The sequence below is a fragment of the Balaenoptera ricei genome, chromosome 8, assembly GCF_028023285.1.
Source record: "Balaenoptera ricei isolate mBalRic1 chromosome 8, mBalRic1.hap2, whole genome shotgun sequence".
Classification (NCBI taxonomy): domain Eukaryota; kingdom Metazoa; phylum Chordata; class Mammalia; order Artiodactyla; family Balaenopteridae; genus Balaenoptera; species Balaenoptera ricei.
In genome coordinates this window covers 86090985-86103213 of record NC_082646.1, presented here as the reverse complement: position 1 = coordinate 86103213, position 12229 = coordinate 86090985, and the positions used below count along the sequence as shown (strand labels likewise).

At 34.2% G+C, this 12229-nt stretch overlaps 1 protein-coding gene across 17 annotated transcripts in view; it reads left to right on the top strand.

Moving 5' to 3' along the window:
- Positions 1-12229, top strand: part of DCDC1 (doublecortin domain containing 1) — a 466050-nt gene that overhangs the window by 302433 nt on the left and 151388 nt on the right. The gene's annotated exons all lie outside the window — the stretch shown is intronic.

Sequence of the window (12229 nt, the reverse complement as noted above, 5' to 3'; positions counted from 1 at the left end):
TTGTAGCTTTATATAGAAAAAGGTAAAGAAAAACAGATAATTAACCAGATGGGCAGGTCACCTGAAGGAAATATATCAAAACATTAACAGTTGTTATTGAGTTTAAAATTTTTATTTATTGTTTATTTTTAAAGTTTTAATAATTGAATATTATGTTTGCAATTGTTGACAAAAATCAACATATGTTATGAAAAGCATTTTTAATGTAGATGCTTTATAGGAATATTTAGACTAAAGTAGGTAAGAATATGCCATAATTGGTGCACATATTCCACTGCTACTTTTAAGATGTTTCTAATAATTTAAACTTTAAAATATTGTAATATTTACATTTTAAAGTTAATCTAGCGCATAAAATTATTATAATCATTAGGAAAAGTAATTTGATAAGAAACAGGTGTTTCTGTCCCAGGGTTTCCTAAAGTATCACTACTATCTCAATCATAACGAAAGCAGAACATTCTGAATAATGTTTATTATACCCTAAGAGAATTGTTTAAATTAAAATCAAAGCTTCATCTATAAAATGTAATTCCTGAATCAGTTTTAAAGCCTATCTACATTTTTACAACTGCTATAAAATCCATCCTTCTACTATAATTAAGTCTGGCTGCAATCGGCATGGAATAAACCCTGAGCATTTGGTACTCACTTTATTATATTTACCCTTCCAATAGAATATAAATCCATACTATACTGCATTGGTCAGTTTTTTTAAGGCTTTTTTTTCCCTTGATAGAATAGAAGAAATAAAGCTTGAAAGAAGTGACATGCTTTTTACCGCATTCAGGGTTTTTCCCTCTTAGTAACAGGTTTGAGATGTGCTAGCTAACAGAACTAGTCTTCTGCTTTTCAGAGAAAGGTAAATTAATAGTAATGAGAAATTCTTTAAGCAGACAAATAATGATCATGTCTATATAATTATAATTTGTAAAAATAATTAAAAATTGAAAGTCATTCTGATTTTCTTGAGTAGTCAATAGCATACGATTTATTACTCTATTAAATCATTTGTGTAGTTTTGCATATAGTTGATGGTAATCTGTAACCATCTTATTTGATTAGAACATTCTTCTAATGTTGTTTATCACATATCAACACAATTTTTGTAGAGACAGTGAATGCACGAATCGCTTTTGATAATAGCAAACTCTGTCTTTTTAAGGAAAGGGGACTGTTTAAATTGCCACACTCAAATTCTTATTTCTAGAACTCTTACCAATAAAGGCAAATGTAAATATAGTAATTGCCTTTGATATTCACTAAATCCAGCTAAGCTTCCCAGGAATAAAATCTCATATTAGGTTATATTACTGTTCCTCACTGTTGAAATGCTCAGCTTTAAGCATTAGCCTTTAGCTCTTTTATACTATATATAAGAGTATGGTGCTGCATTTAAGAACATGAAATTATTGTGTGTTCCAGAGATGCAGAGGTATGCTTATAATACTTTTTTTTTAATTAGAAAAGTTAATAGCCTGATTTTGGCTGATATTGTTACCTGTTTGCATTTTGGTATATGTAAAAATTAATTCCCACATGTTCTCTGTGAATTAAAGTGAACAAATAATCTAATTGCACCTGCTTTTTTTGAAAGAAAGTCAAAATCAAGCATTCCAAAGGATTAGGTTTATATCCATAAATGTGTATTAATTCAGAAATTATCAAAGGCTTTCAAATAAGCATTTTATGATTAATTTTTGTTCTCACTGCCGTGAGGTATGCAAACCTTCAATTATGCTGCTTAATTTCCATTTAAAAAAATGTTCTACTTATCTTCTTGTTTTATTCAATATTGTCTATAAAGCTATTCAAGGTATGAATAGGAAACTCTGCTCCTACATTCTTCAAACTCATAGCCCCCAAACTAGAATGTGTCTAGTATTATCATAGTGAAACTAGTAGGTAACAAAGTTCTAAATTTGAGTAATGTGGATGGTCAAGGAGGAGACGGGTGGTGGAGGTATTATTAGCTTAAAATATATGGAATTGGATGAGAACAGAGTTCAAGCAGTCAAAGTAACCCATAGGTTAGCTTCCTAACTTGTCTGTCTCCTTCTACCCTTGTCCCCCTACAATCCATTCTCCACATAATGGCCAGAGGGACACCTTCATATTAATAAGTCATATCATGGGAGTCCTCAGCACCAAATAGGCCAATGGCTTTTTATTTCCTTTAGAGGAGAGCAAAGTCTTTACTATATGCTACATGGTCCTACTTCACAAGGCCCATGGCATCTCCCTGAACACCATTCTCCCCTCCTTTCCTCTGCTCCAGCCAGCCTGGCTTCTTTCAGACTTGCCAAGCATGCTTACACTCTGTCACTCCCTTTCCCTGCTTTATTTTTCTTCAAGGCATTTTTGCTGCCTGCCCTATACATATTTATTTACTGTCTGAGTTGTCCCATTAGAATGTAAACTCCATTTCAGCAGGAACTTTTTTTTATTCACATCTATACCTCCAGAGCCAGAACATATCTGGTACATAGTAGATAATCAATAAAAGGTTGTTGAATGGATGACTGAATGAATGCATGAATGAAGTAGTGTGATTAATGGAAATAAGTAAAGAGAGAGGGAGCTAGTCTGAGCATTCATATATACATTTTAAGACCCTCACTGTCTGCTGGATGACCATAGCCCTAGGACCTACACATGTGTCAGTCCAAAACTGAGCCTATTACAATGGTTTTTCTAACTGATTTCTACATCACTCTTTTCTTTCATCCTTTATTAATGTACAGATACTTATTGAGCATTTTCTATATTCCAAGCACTATCCTAGGCACGGGGCATACAATACTGAAAATACAGGTACACTTTCTCACCTCACAGAACTTCCCCTACAGAGTCTAACAGAGAAGAGAGATATTAAACAAATGACTACAATAAAGGGACGGTGATGAGTATATTATAGGGAGAAAGTAGTTCAGCCTGAACACTCCTCCCTGGTGATATGCTTTTGAAGTATGACTGAACATCTCACTCACAGACTCACAATTCTTCAGCCTTTACCAGTTCCCTACTAAGTTAAGCTCCCTACAGAGCATCAACTGTCAGATGCACCGCACTGTTTTCTTGTCACAGAACCTCCCTTGTATTTATCCAGGCCCAGGATGACTGTATTTGGCTCATGCTGGTTTGCTTGACCAAAATGCCCTTATCTCATTTTTCCTACCTAAAATCCTACCCTCTGCAAGGCCTATTTTCACTGATGGTTTTCAGCCTTTCTTCTTTTCTGATATATACTTTTAAGGATATAAATTTACCTCTAAGCATGGCTTTAGCTTCATTCCACCAATTTTAATGTTATATTTTTGTTATCTTTTCCATTTTGTTATAATTTTTGATCCATGAATTTTGGAAGTATATTTCTTAATGTCCAAATATATGAAACATTTCTGGTTGGTATGTGTATTATTGACTTCTAGATTAATTTGACTGTGGTTGAAGAACATTTTTGGTATGATTTCAGCTCTGACATTTGTTGAGATTTGCTTTATGGACTACCCAATATTTGGACCGTTTTTATAAGTGATCCATATGTATTTACAAAGAGTATGTATTCTGCAATTTGGGGGCACAGTGTTCTATCTATTAGGTCAAGTTTGATAAATGCGTTTTCAATTCTTGGATGTACTTACTGATATTTTAGAGAAATATGGTTAAAGTCTCCTACTATAATTGTGGATTTGTCTGTTTCTCTTTCTATTAGTTTTATGAATTTTTACTTTCTATAATTTGAGGCTATTTATTAAGTGCATGGAATTTTAGAGTTGTTATATCTTTTTGATGAATTAAACCTTATGTTATTATGGAATGTTCCTCTTTATCCCTCGTAATTCCTTCTTTTTCTTAACTTAAAGTTTATTTTGGTTTTGTCTCAAATTAAATATAATGACCCCAGTTTTTTGGTCAGTGTTTGCTTGATATATTATTGTATCCTTTAATTTTCAAATTTTATCTTTATATTGAAAGCATATTGGTTTTTTATTGCAGTATAACAATCTGTGTCTTTTAATTGAAGTATTTAGTGCATTTACCTATAACATAACTACTGATATTTTGGGATTTAAATCTAACATATTACTATTTGATTTCTATGTGTTCCATCTATTCTATATTCTGTTTTCTCTTTTATTTTTGCCTTTTCTTGGATTTATTGAGTTCTTTCCTTATTTTATTCCCTTCCTCCCAATTATCTTGGTAGTTATACTTTCTTTACTATTCTTTTACTGGTTGTTCTAGAGATTATACATGTTTTCTTGACTTATCAACATCTAATATAAATTAGTGTTTTTACCACTTCTCAGACAATACAAAGACCTTAGAACTCTTTCTAAACTCCATTTATATACTTTCTGACTGGATACTGGTATATGTTTTAATTCTGTATGTGTTTCAAACTCTATAAAAAATCATAATTATTATTTTCTTAATCAATATTTATTTAGACTTAGCCACATTTTACTCTTCCTTTTCATCTTTATTTCTTTCTGTATCTCTGGACTTCCATCAGGAATCATTTTCCTTCTCTTTAAAGAACATCCTTTAATATCTCCTTAGGTGTGGCTCTGCTGGTCATAAATTCTTTCCATTTTTATTTGTCTTAAAATATCTGTCTGTCACTTCCATATTTTCATATTGGTGTTTTTACTGGGTGTGAAATTCTAGGTTGTCAACTTTTTTTTCCACAACACATTGAAGATATCGTTCTATTGTCTTTGGCTTCCATTTTTTTTTTTTTTTTTTTCCAATTGAGAAGTCATATATCAATCTCATTGCTCCTTTGAAGGCAATATGTTGTCTTCCTCTGGCTGACTTTAAGGTTTTATCTTTGTATATTTGGTTTTTGCTATGATTTTCCTTAGTAGTTTTTTGGTGTTATTTTTATTTTGTGTTTATAATACTTGGGAATTTTAGGACTCGAATCAGTGGCTTACTGTGTTTTATCAGTTGGAAAATTCTCTGCAGTTATTTCTTCAAATATTGTTTCAGCTGCATTTTTTTCTCTCTCTTCTCTGAAGGAATACTAATGACATGTATATTAGAACTTTTTAAAAAACTGTAAATCCTATGTCTCTTATGCTTCATTTTGTATTTTTCACTTTTTGTCTCCTTGTGCTTTAGTGTAGATATTTTCTTTTGACCTGTCTCTTGGTTTATTAATTCTCTCGTCAACTTTTTCTAATCTGTTGCTAAATCCATACATTGAGTTCTTAATGTCTGTTATTGTACTTTTTTAAGTTATAAATTTTCCATTTGGTTTTTATGGCTAAAATATTACCATAATTTACTCAATCATTCTGCTGTTATTGAACAATTAGGCAGTTTGCAATATTTCAAGTTTATCAATTGCCCTGTAACAGACACCTTTGATTCTTGTCCAGAATGTATTTATTCAACCTTTGAACATTCATTTAAGCACCTTTTTTTCTGCCCCCAAATTTGTTAGACACTAAGAATATAAAAATATATACAAACAGTCCATGATTTTCATGACGTATCATGAAGCATTTCCCTGCCAAGTCACTAGTGAAAATCTGACTATGGTTGTGGAAATTTTATTGATCATGAGGTTTATTGTTACTATTTTTATTTTCTATTTTATAAAGTTTATAACTTAGCTGATCAAATAAGGGGCCTGAATTTGTACTTTCTAACAGCATTTTATTTTCTTTCTGCAAACACAAGCCATCCTTAGTTTTCATGTTTCAAAATTGGACTACAGAGTTAGCTAAACTATGACATATGCTATCTTACAACTTTTTTTGTTTTTTAAAACATAAATTAAAAAATATATGTTTAGCCCAATTCCTGGCTCACAGTAAATACTCAGTAAATGGTAGCTTTTATGTTGATAATAATGTGCTATTATTAGTATTGATATTAATATTAAGTGTAAAATATCACAAGGATGCAAAGCAATTCCTGCCTTTAAAAATTCTGAAATCTTACTGGGGAGAAGCTCTGCAATGCTATATTTTTAATGTTGTTCAAAAAGTAGTTTTTGAATTCTCATTGGATGTAGAGAATTATACTATATAGTATTTGAATAAGTCTTTTAAAAAATATCCCTCAGACCTGAAGGAGTATGCATATTTTAAATATGTATATTCACAATGGAATAAATTAGTGGTGATAAACTATAGTCATGCTATAAAAATGTGTTTTTAGCTTTTGTGGACAAAAGGAATTGGGTATATCAAATTTCCTATATCACTAAGTAGGAGGAAATAAGTATGATGGCCTACTCTCAAGAAAATTGAAATGTGGTTGGAGAGACAAGGCAAAAAGATTAAAACTTTATGACTCTTATTGTTTTTTATTACTCATGTTTATCATTAAACTTTTAGAAAAAAACAAATAGAAAATAGGAAACTGAAAAATACATAATTAGGAAACTGAAAAATACATTTTTTAATGTCTTTCTTTTGTTTATATTTTGTTGTTATTGTCATAGTTACATTTACAAAAATGAGGATATGCTAATTTTTTTGTGTTTGACAATGACAATACAATAACAGACTTTAATATGTTCTGTAAACATCTTTCCACAATTAAATGTATGCCTATATTATCATTCTTTAGTGAGATCTAAATTTGTGTAACCAGTGCCAGATTATAGGACTTTAAGATGTTTCTAGGTTTTTTGCCCTTATAAACAAAACAACAGTAAACAACAGATAGAAAATTGGAACATAATGTAGTTGTTCATAATAAGAATCTCAAATAGCACCTCACACCGGTCAGAATGGCCATCATCAAAAAATCTATAAACAATAAATGCTGGAGAGGGTGTGGAGAAAAGGGAACCCTCTTGCACTGTTGGTGGGAATGTAAATTGATACAGCCACTATGGAGAACAGTATGGAGATTCCTTAAAAAACTAAAAATAGGACTACCATATGACCCAGCAATCCCACTACTGGGCATATACCCTGAGAAAACCATAATTCAAAAGGAGTCATGTACCACAATGTTCATTGCAGCACTATTTACAATAGCCAGGACATGGAAGCAACCTAAGTGTCTATCGACAGATGAATGGATAAAGAAGATGTGGCACATACATACAATGGAATATTACTCAGCCATAAAAAGAAACAAAATTGAGTTATTTGTAGTGAGGTGGATGGACCTAGAATCTGTCATACAGAGTGAAGTAAGTCAGAAAGAGAAAAACAAATGCCGTATGCTAACACATATATATGGAATCTAAAAAAAAAAAAAAGGTTCTGAAGAACCTAGGGGCAGGACAGGAATAAAGACGCAGATGTAGAGAGTGGACTTGAGGACACGGGGAGAGGGAAGGGTAAGCTGGGACGAAGTGAGAGAGTGTCACGGACATATATGCACTACCAAATGTAAAATAGATAACTAGTGGGAAGCAGCCGCATAGTACAGGGAGATCAGCTCGGTGCTTTGTGACCACCTAGAGGGGTGGGCTAGGGAAGGTGGGAGGGAAATGAAAGAGGGAGGGGATAGGTATACGTATAGCTGATTCACTTTGTTATACAGCAGACACTAACACAACAATATAAAGCAATTATACTCCAATAAAGATGTTAAAAAATAATAATAAAATTAAAAAAGAATCTCAAATAGAATTTTCTCACAGCAGTACATGAGAAGTGCCACCTCACAAATGTCATGAGTTGAAGAAAGAGCATAGGGCCGGGTGTTTGACAGAATTATGGAAAGGAGTCCTGACTAGGAGGATAGTTGGGGTTTGTTTCGTTTGAAATTAAAGGCAAGGGACTTCATGAGGGGAAACAGTACGATTCCTTTTTGCTTATGAAGTGATAGCTCCCATAACAACGATGCGTTGAGCTTTGCTCAACAACGCAAAGCTTTTTCTTGAGAAAATTTCCATCCAGGTCTGTTGACTTGAGAGTGGGTCTTTTTATATGTAGCCCATTTTATTAGAAACCTAGGATGGTTCTAATTCCTATTTAAGTGAGCTCAAATATCTATCAGAAAGCTATCCTCATGAGGTAGTTAACAATTTTCTAGCAGGTATAAGTTCTCCCGGAGTAACCAAAAATTATTTTTCTCTTCTTGTACCCTTATTTTCACAGATATCAACATTTTTCTTTCTTAGTGAGGCCAGTGAATTCTTTAAGGTTAATAGGAATCTTAATTTGGAAAGTTTTTAGTTTTTTCCTTTTAAATGAATCTGGCTCTGCATAATTGAACTCATGTCCTTGCCACTGTGAAAACTTGACAGTTGAAAAATTTTCCAGTGCTTAGAGATAAGTTGGGAAAAGTGTTTATTTGATGCACATCATATGTGACTACCAAGATGCACTTATTCCCTGAATATGACTGAGACCATCAGGTAGTGAGTGCTTCATACTGAAACATAAAAAAGATCTTTTCTTGTGAATGGTTAAACATGGAATGCTACTCAGCAATAAAAGGAAATGAACTATTGATGCAAACAGCAATTTGGATGAACCTCAAGAAAATTATGTAGAGTGAAAAGAGCCAATCTCAAAAGGATACACAATTTGTGATTCCATTTATGTAACATTCATGAAATAACATAATTATAGAGATACGGAACACATTTGCAGTTGCCAGCAGTTAAGGATGAGGGAGGGCATAGGTGTGGATATAAAGGGAGTCTTGTAGTGATTGTACAGTTGACCATCTTGATTGTGATGTTGGTTACACAAGGCTACAAATGTGATAAAATTACCTATAGCTACAGACATACACATACGCACACACACACATATGCATAACTGGTGACATCTGAATAGTAGCTGTGGATTGTAGCAATGTCAATTGCTTGGTTTTGATGCTGTAACATGGTGGTAAAAGATATTATTATTGAGAGAAACTAGAGGAAGAGTTTACAGTACTTCTCTGTACATTTCTTTGCAGCTTCCTGTGAATCTATAATTACTTCAAAATGAAATGTTTAAAAAAGAAAACAAACCTTTCCCAAGTGGAAATATCCAGGGCTAGGAAGAGCAGAGACTACATGTAGGTGGAGAGCTCTTCAGAAAGAAAATTACTTGCCTGTGCTGCTGATCTAGGCTAGCTCAGTACTTGTAAGAAGAAAGATTGTTTTGTTTGTTTGCTTTTTAAATAAGAGTAATTATCTGAAGCCTCTGAAAGAAATGTACCATTAGAACTAGCCACCAAGTGTTTCTCTAAATTTATGGTAGTTCATATTAACATTTTTAAAAAGCAAGCTACGGACAAAAAAAAAAAGCAAGCTTCAAAGTGGCTACAAAATGAGTTCTTGGTTCTAACAGCAGATGGAGGTGTTTAGCATATTTCTAATAGAGAATTCTGAGCTAAGCTATTTAGAGACTTACATTGGAAGTCCATTTCCCCGTAAGAGTAATAAAATAGGGTCAAATTCAATAAAATTGTGGGAGATGGGAAGACTTTGCCTTATATCATTCATAAGAAGTGGATCAGACAAGCAGAAACTTCTCTGACTAGGAAGAGTGAAAACTAAATTCCTAAATTTGAGATTCTTTTACCTGTTTTACTCATAGGAAATACATGTAGAAAAATGTGTGTGTGTGTTAGTGAGACATAAGTCTCATATTATTATAATTACAAGTCTTGTAAAATACTTATGTAATTTCCTGGGATGCCATATTTCATTAATCCAGGGTTAAAAAATATATATCTATCTAACATCTCTTTCACTATATAATTAAAGTCCAAATTATCGGGTAATCATTGTCTTAAAACATCAGCATCACATGCTACTGTAGTAATAACTGCCTGTGTTAGTTATCTATCGCTGGGGAACAAAATATCACAAACTAAACATCTTAAGACATCATCCATTTATCATCTTGCAGTTTTCTAGATCAGAAGTCCAAGTGGACTTGCTGGGTTCTCTGCTTAGGGCTTCATAAAGCCAATGACTCTTATCTGAAGGCACTGGGGAAGAATCTGCTCTCAAACCATCCCAGGTTGTTGGTCAAATTCAATTATTTGTGGTTGCAAGACTGGGTTCCCCTTTCCTTGCTGGCTGTCATCTAAGGGGCCACTCTCAGCTCCTAGATAGTGCCAATTTCCTTGTGCACCCATTCCATTATGCAAAGTTAGCAATGGCGTGTGAAATTCTCTTTATGCTTTGAACCTGACTTTTCCTTCTGTCACCAGCTGGAGAAAAGTCTGCTTTTAAAGAGGCTCCTGTGAGTAGATGATGCTCACCCAGCTAATCTCCCGACCTCAAAGTCAGCTGTGCTGTATTATGTAGCATAATCAAGGGAGTGATATCTCAGCTAATCTCCCGACCTCAAAGTCAGCTGTGCTGTATTATGTAGCATAATCAAGGGAGTGATATCTCATATTCACAGGTTCCAGGGATTAGGGCAGGACATCTTTGGGGACTATATTTAGAATTCTGCCAACTACACTGCTGCTTCCAGGTGAAGAACTAGTTTAGATCATTCTTTCATTTATCTTCTAACTGTAGGATTCCTGTCATGGTCAACACTAGCATAGAAAGGAAAAAACAGAAGAGAGCATTTACGGAGTGTTCAAAATTTTTTAAAAATTACGTACCTAACAGTCTTAACAGTTTAGTCCAAACAGCCACAATTCTTAATATCGCACGCAGTACTTAGAGTAGGGCTTGGGTTATGATGGAAGGGAGGAAAAAACGCAAAATATGCACGTCATGTAATGATAACTGTCATGGGGCTTTCCATTTTACTGACCATCAAGAGTTTGAGAACTCAACAATATAACTAATGCCTGTTTACATTGATTTGGACTCTCAGTTACAGATGATAAAATTCCCAGTGAAAACTGATTTAAGCATGAAATCTGAGAAAAGCCCAGGGGAAGTGTTAGCTTAGGTGCTCAACTGACACGATTAGACTCCATTTTTCTCAGTTCTGCCTTCCAGATTTACGAGGAAGAAACTTCTGTCAGCAGCTTCTGCCCTTCAGTGATCTCAGGTTTCAGGGCCACAGAACCTCCCAGAAGTACCAGCAAAAGTCTTCAAATTATAAACAAAACCTCTGTAATGTCAGGTTCCATTCCAGACTGGATCACTGAGATGTGCTGATTGGCTTAGACCCAGGTCACATGTTCCAACCCTGGCATTGGTGGTGGAGTCAGCTTCACTGGAACCACGTCCACCTGAGACTAAGGGAGAGCTGGTTCCAAGAAGGAGAGCAGAGGTGGGTTGCCAGAGGGCGGTGAAGGATGCTGCATGGCTCAAGCAGGAATGTCCACAGCAGTGTCTTTCCCATTCAGAAAATATTTTTATAGATCTATTTGTTACTGAACTCAGGTTCAGCTGCTCGCTGCTTGAAAGCCAATACTGGAGAGACAAGTGTTAGTTGGAAAAGGAAAGTTTGCTTTATTCAGGAGGCTGGCAACCTGGGAAGAAGACAGACTCATGTCACAGAACCAACTCTGAAGATTCTGCTGGGCCATGAAAGTTTTTAAAGGGAAAAGGGGGAAGTAGTCTCAATTGATCCTTGAGGTAGGGGGTCAGATTCTTTGCCATCTCCTATTGCACGCAAGCTTGTTGACTCCTTGTGATCTTTCTTTAGATGCTGTCTTGTTCACACAGTCTGCTCTCGAGATTACTGAAGGGGAAGCTGGGAAAAAGATGTAGTCATCTGTTAATTACTTCTTCTTTTTTATGTTCTTTTTTTTTTAATCGAAGTATAGTTAATTTACAATGTCGAGTTAGTTTTAAGTGTACAGCAAAGTGATTTAGTTATACATACATATGTATATATTCTCTTTCAGATTCTCTTCCATTATAGGTTATTACAAGATATTGAGTATTGTTCCCTGTGCTCTAAAGTAGGTCCTTGTTGTTTACCTGTTTTATATATAGTAATGTGTATATGTTAATTCCAAACTCCTAATTTATCCCTCTTCTCCCCCCATCCCCTTTGGTAACCATAAGTTTGTTTTCTATGTCTGTGAGTCTATTTCTGTTTTGTAAATAAGTTAATTTGTATCTTTTTTTTTTTAATTCCACATAGTGGTATCATATGATATTTGTCTTTCTCTGACTTACTTCACTTAATATGATAACCTCTAGGTCTATGCATGTTGCCGCAAATGGCATTATTCCATTTTTTTGTGGCTGCGTAATATTCCGTTTACATCTTCTTTATCCATTCATCTGTCAATGGATATTTAGGTTGCTTTCATGTCATGGCTATTGTAAATAGTGCTGCATTGGGGTACATGTATCTTTTTGAGTTATAGTTTTGTCCGG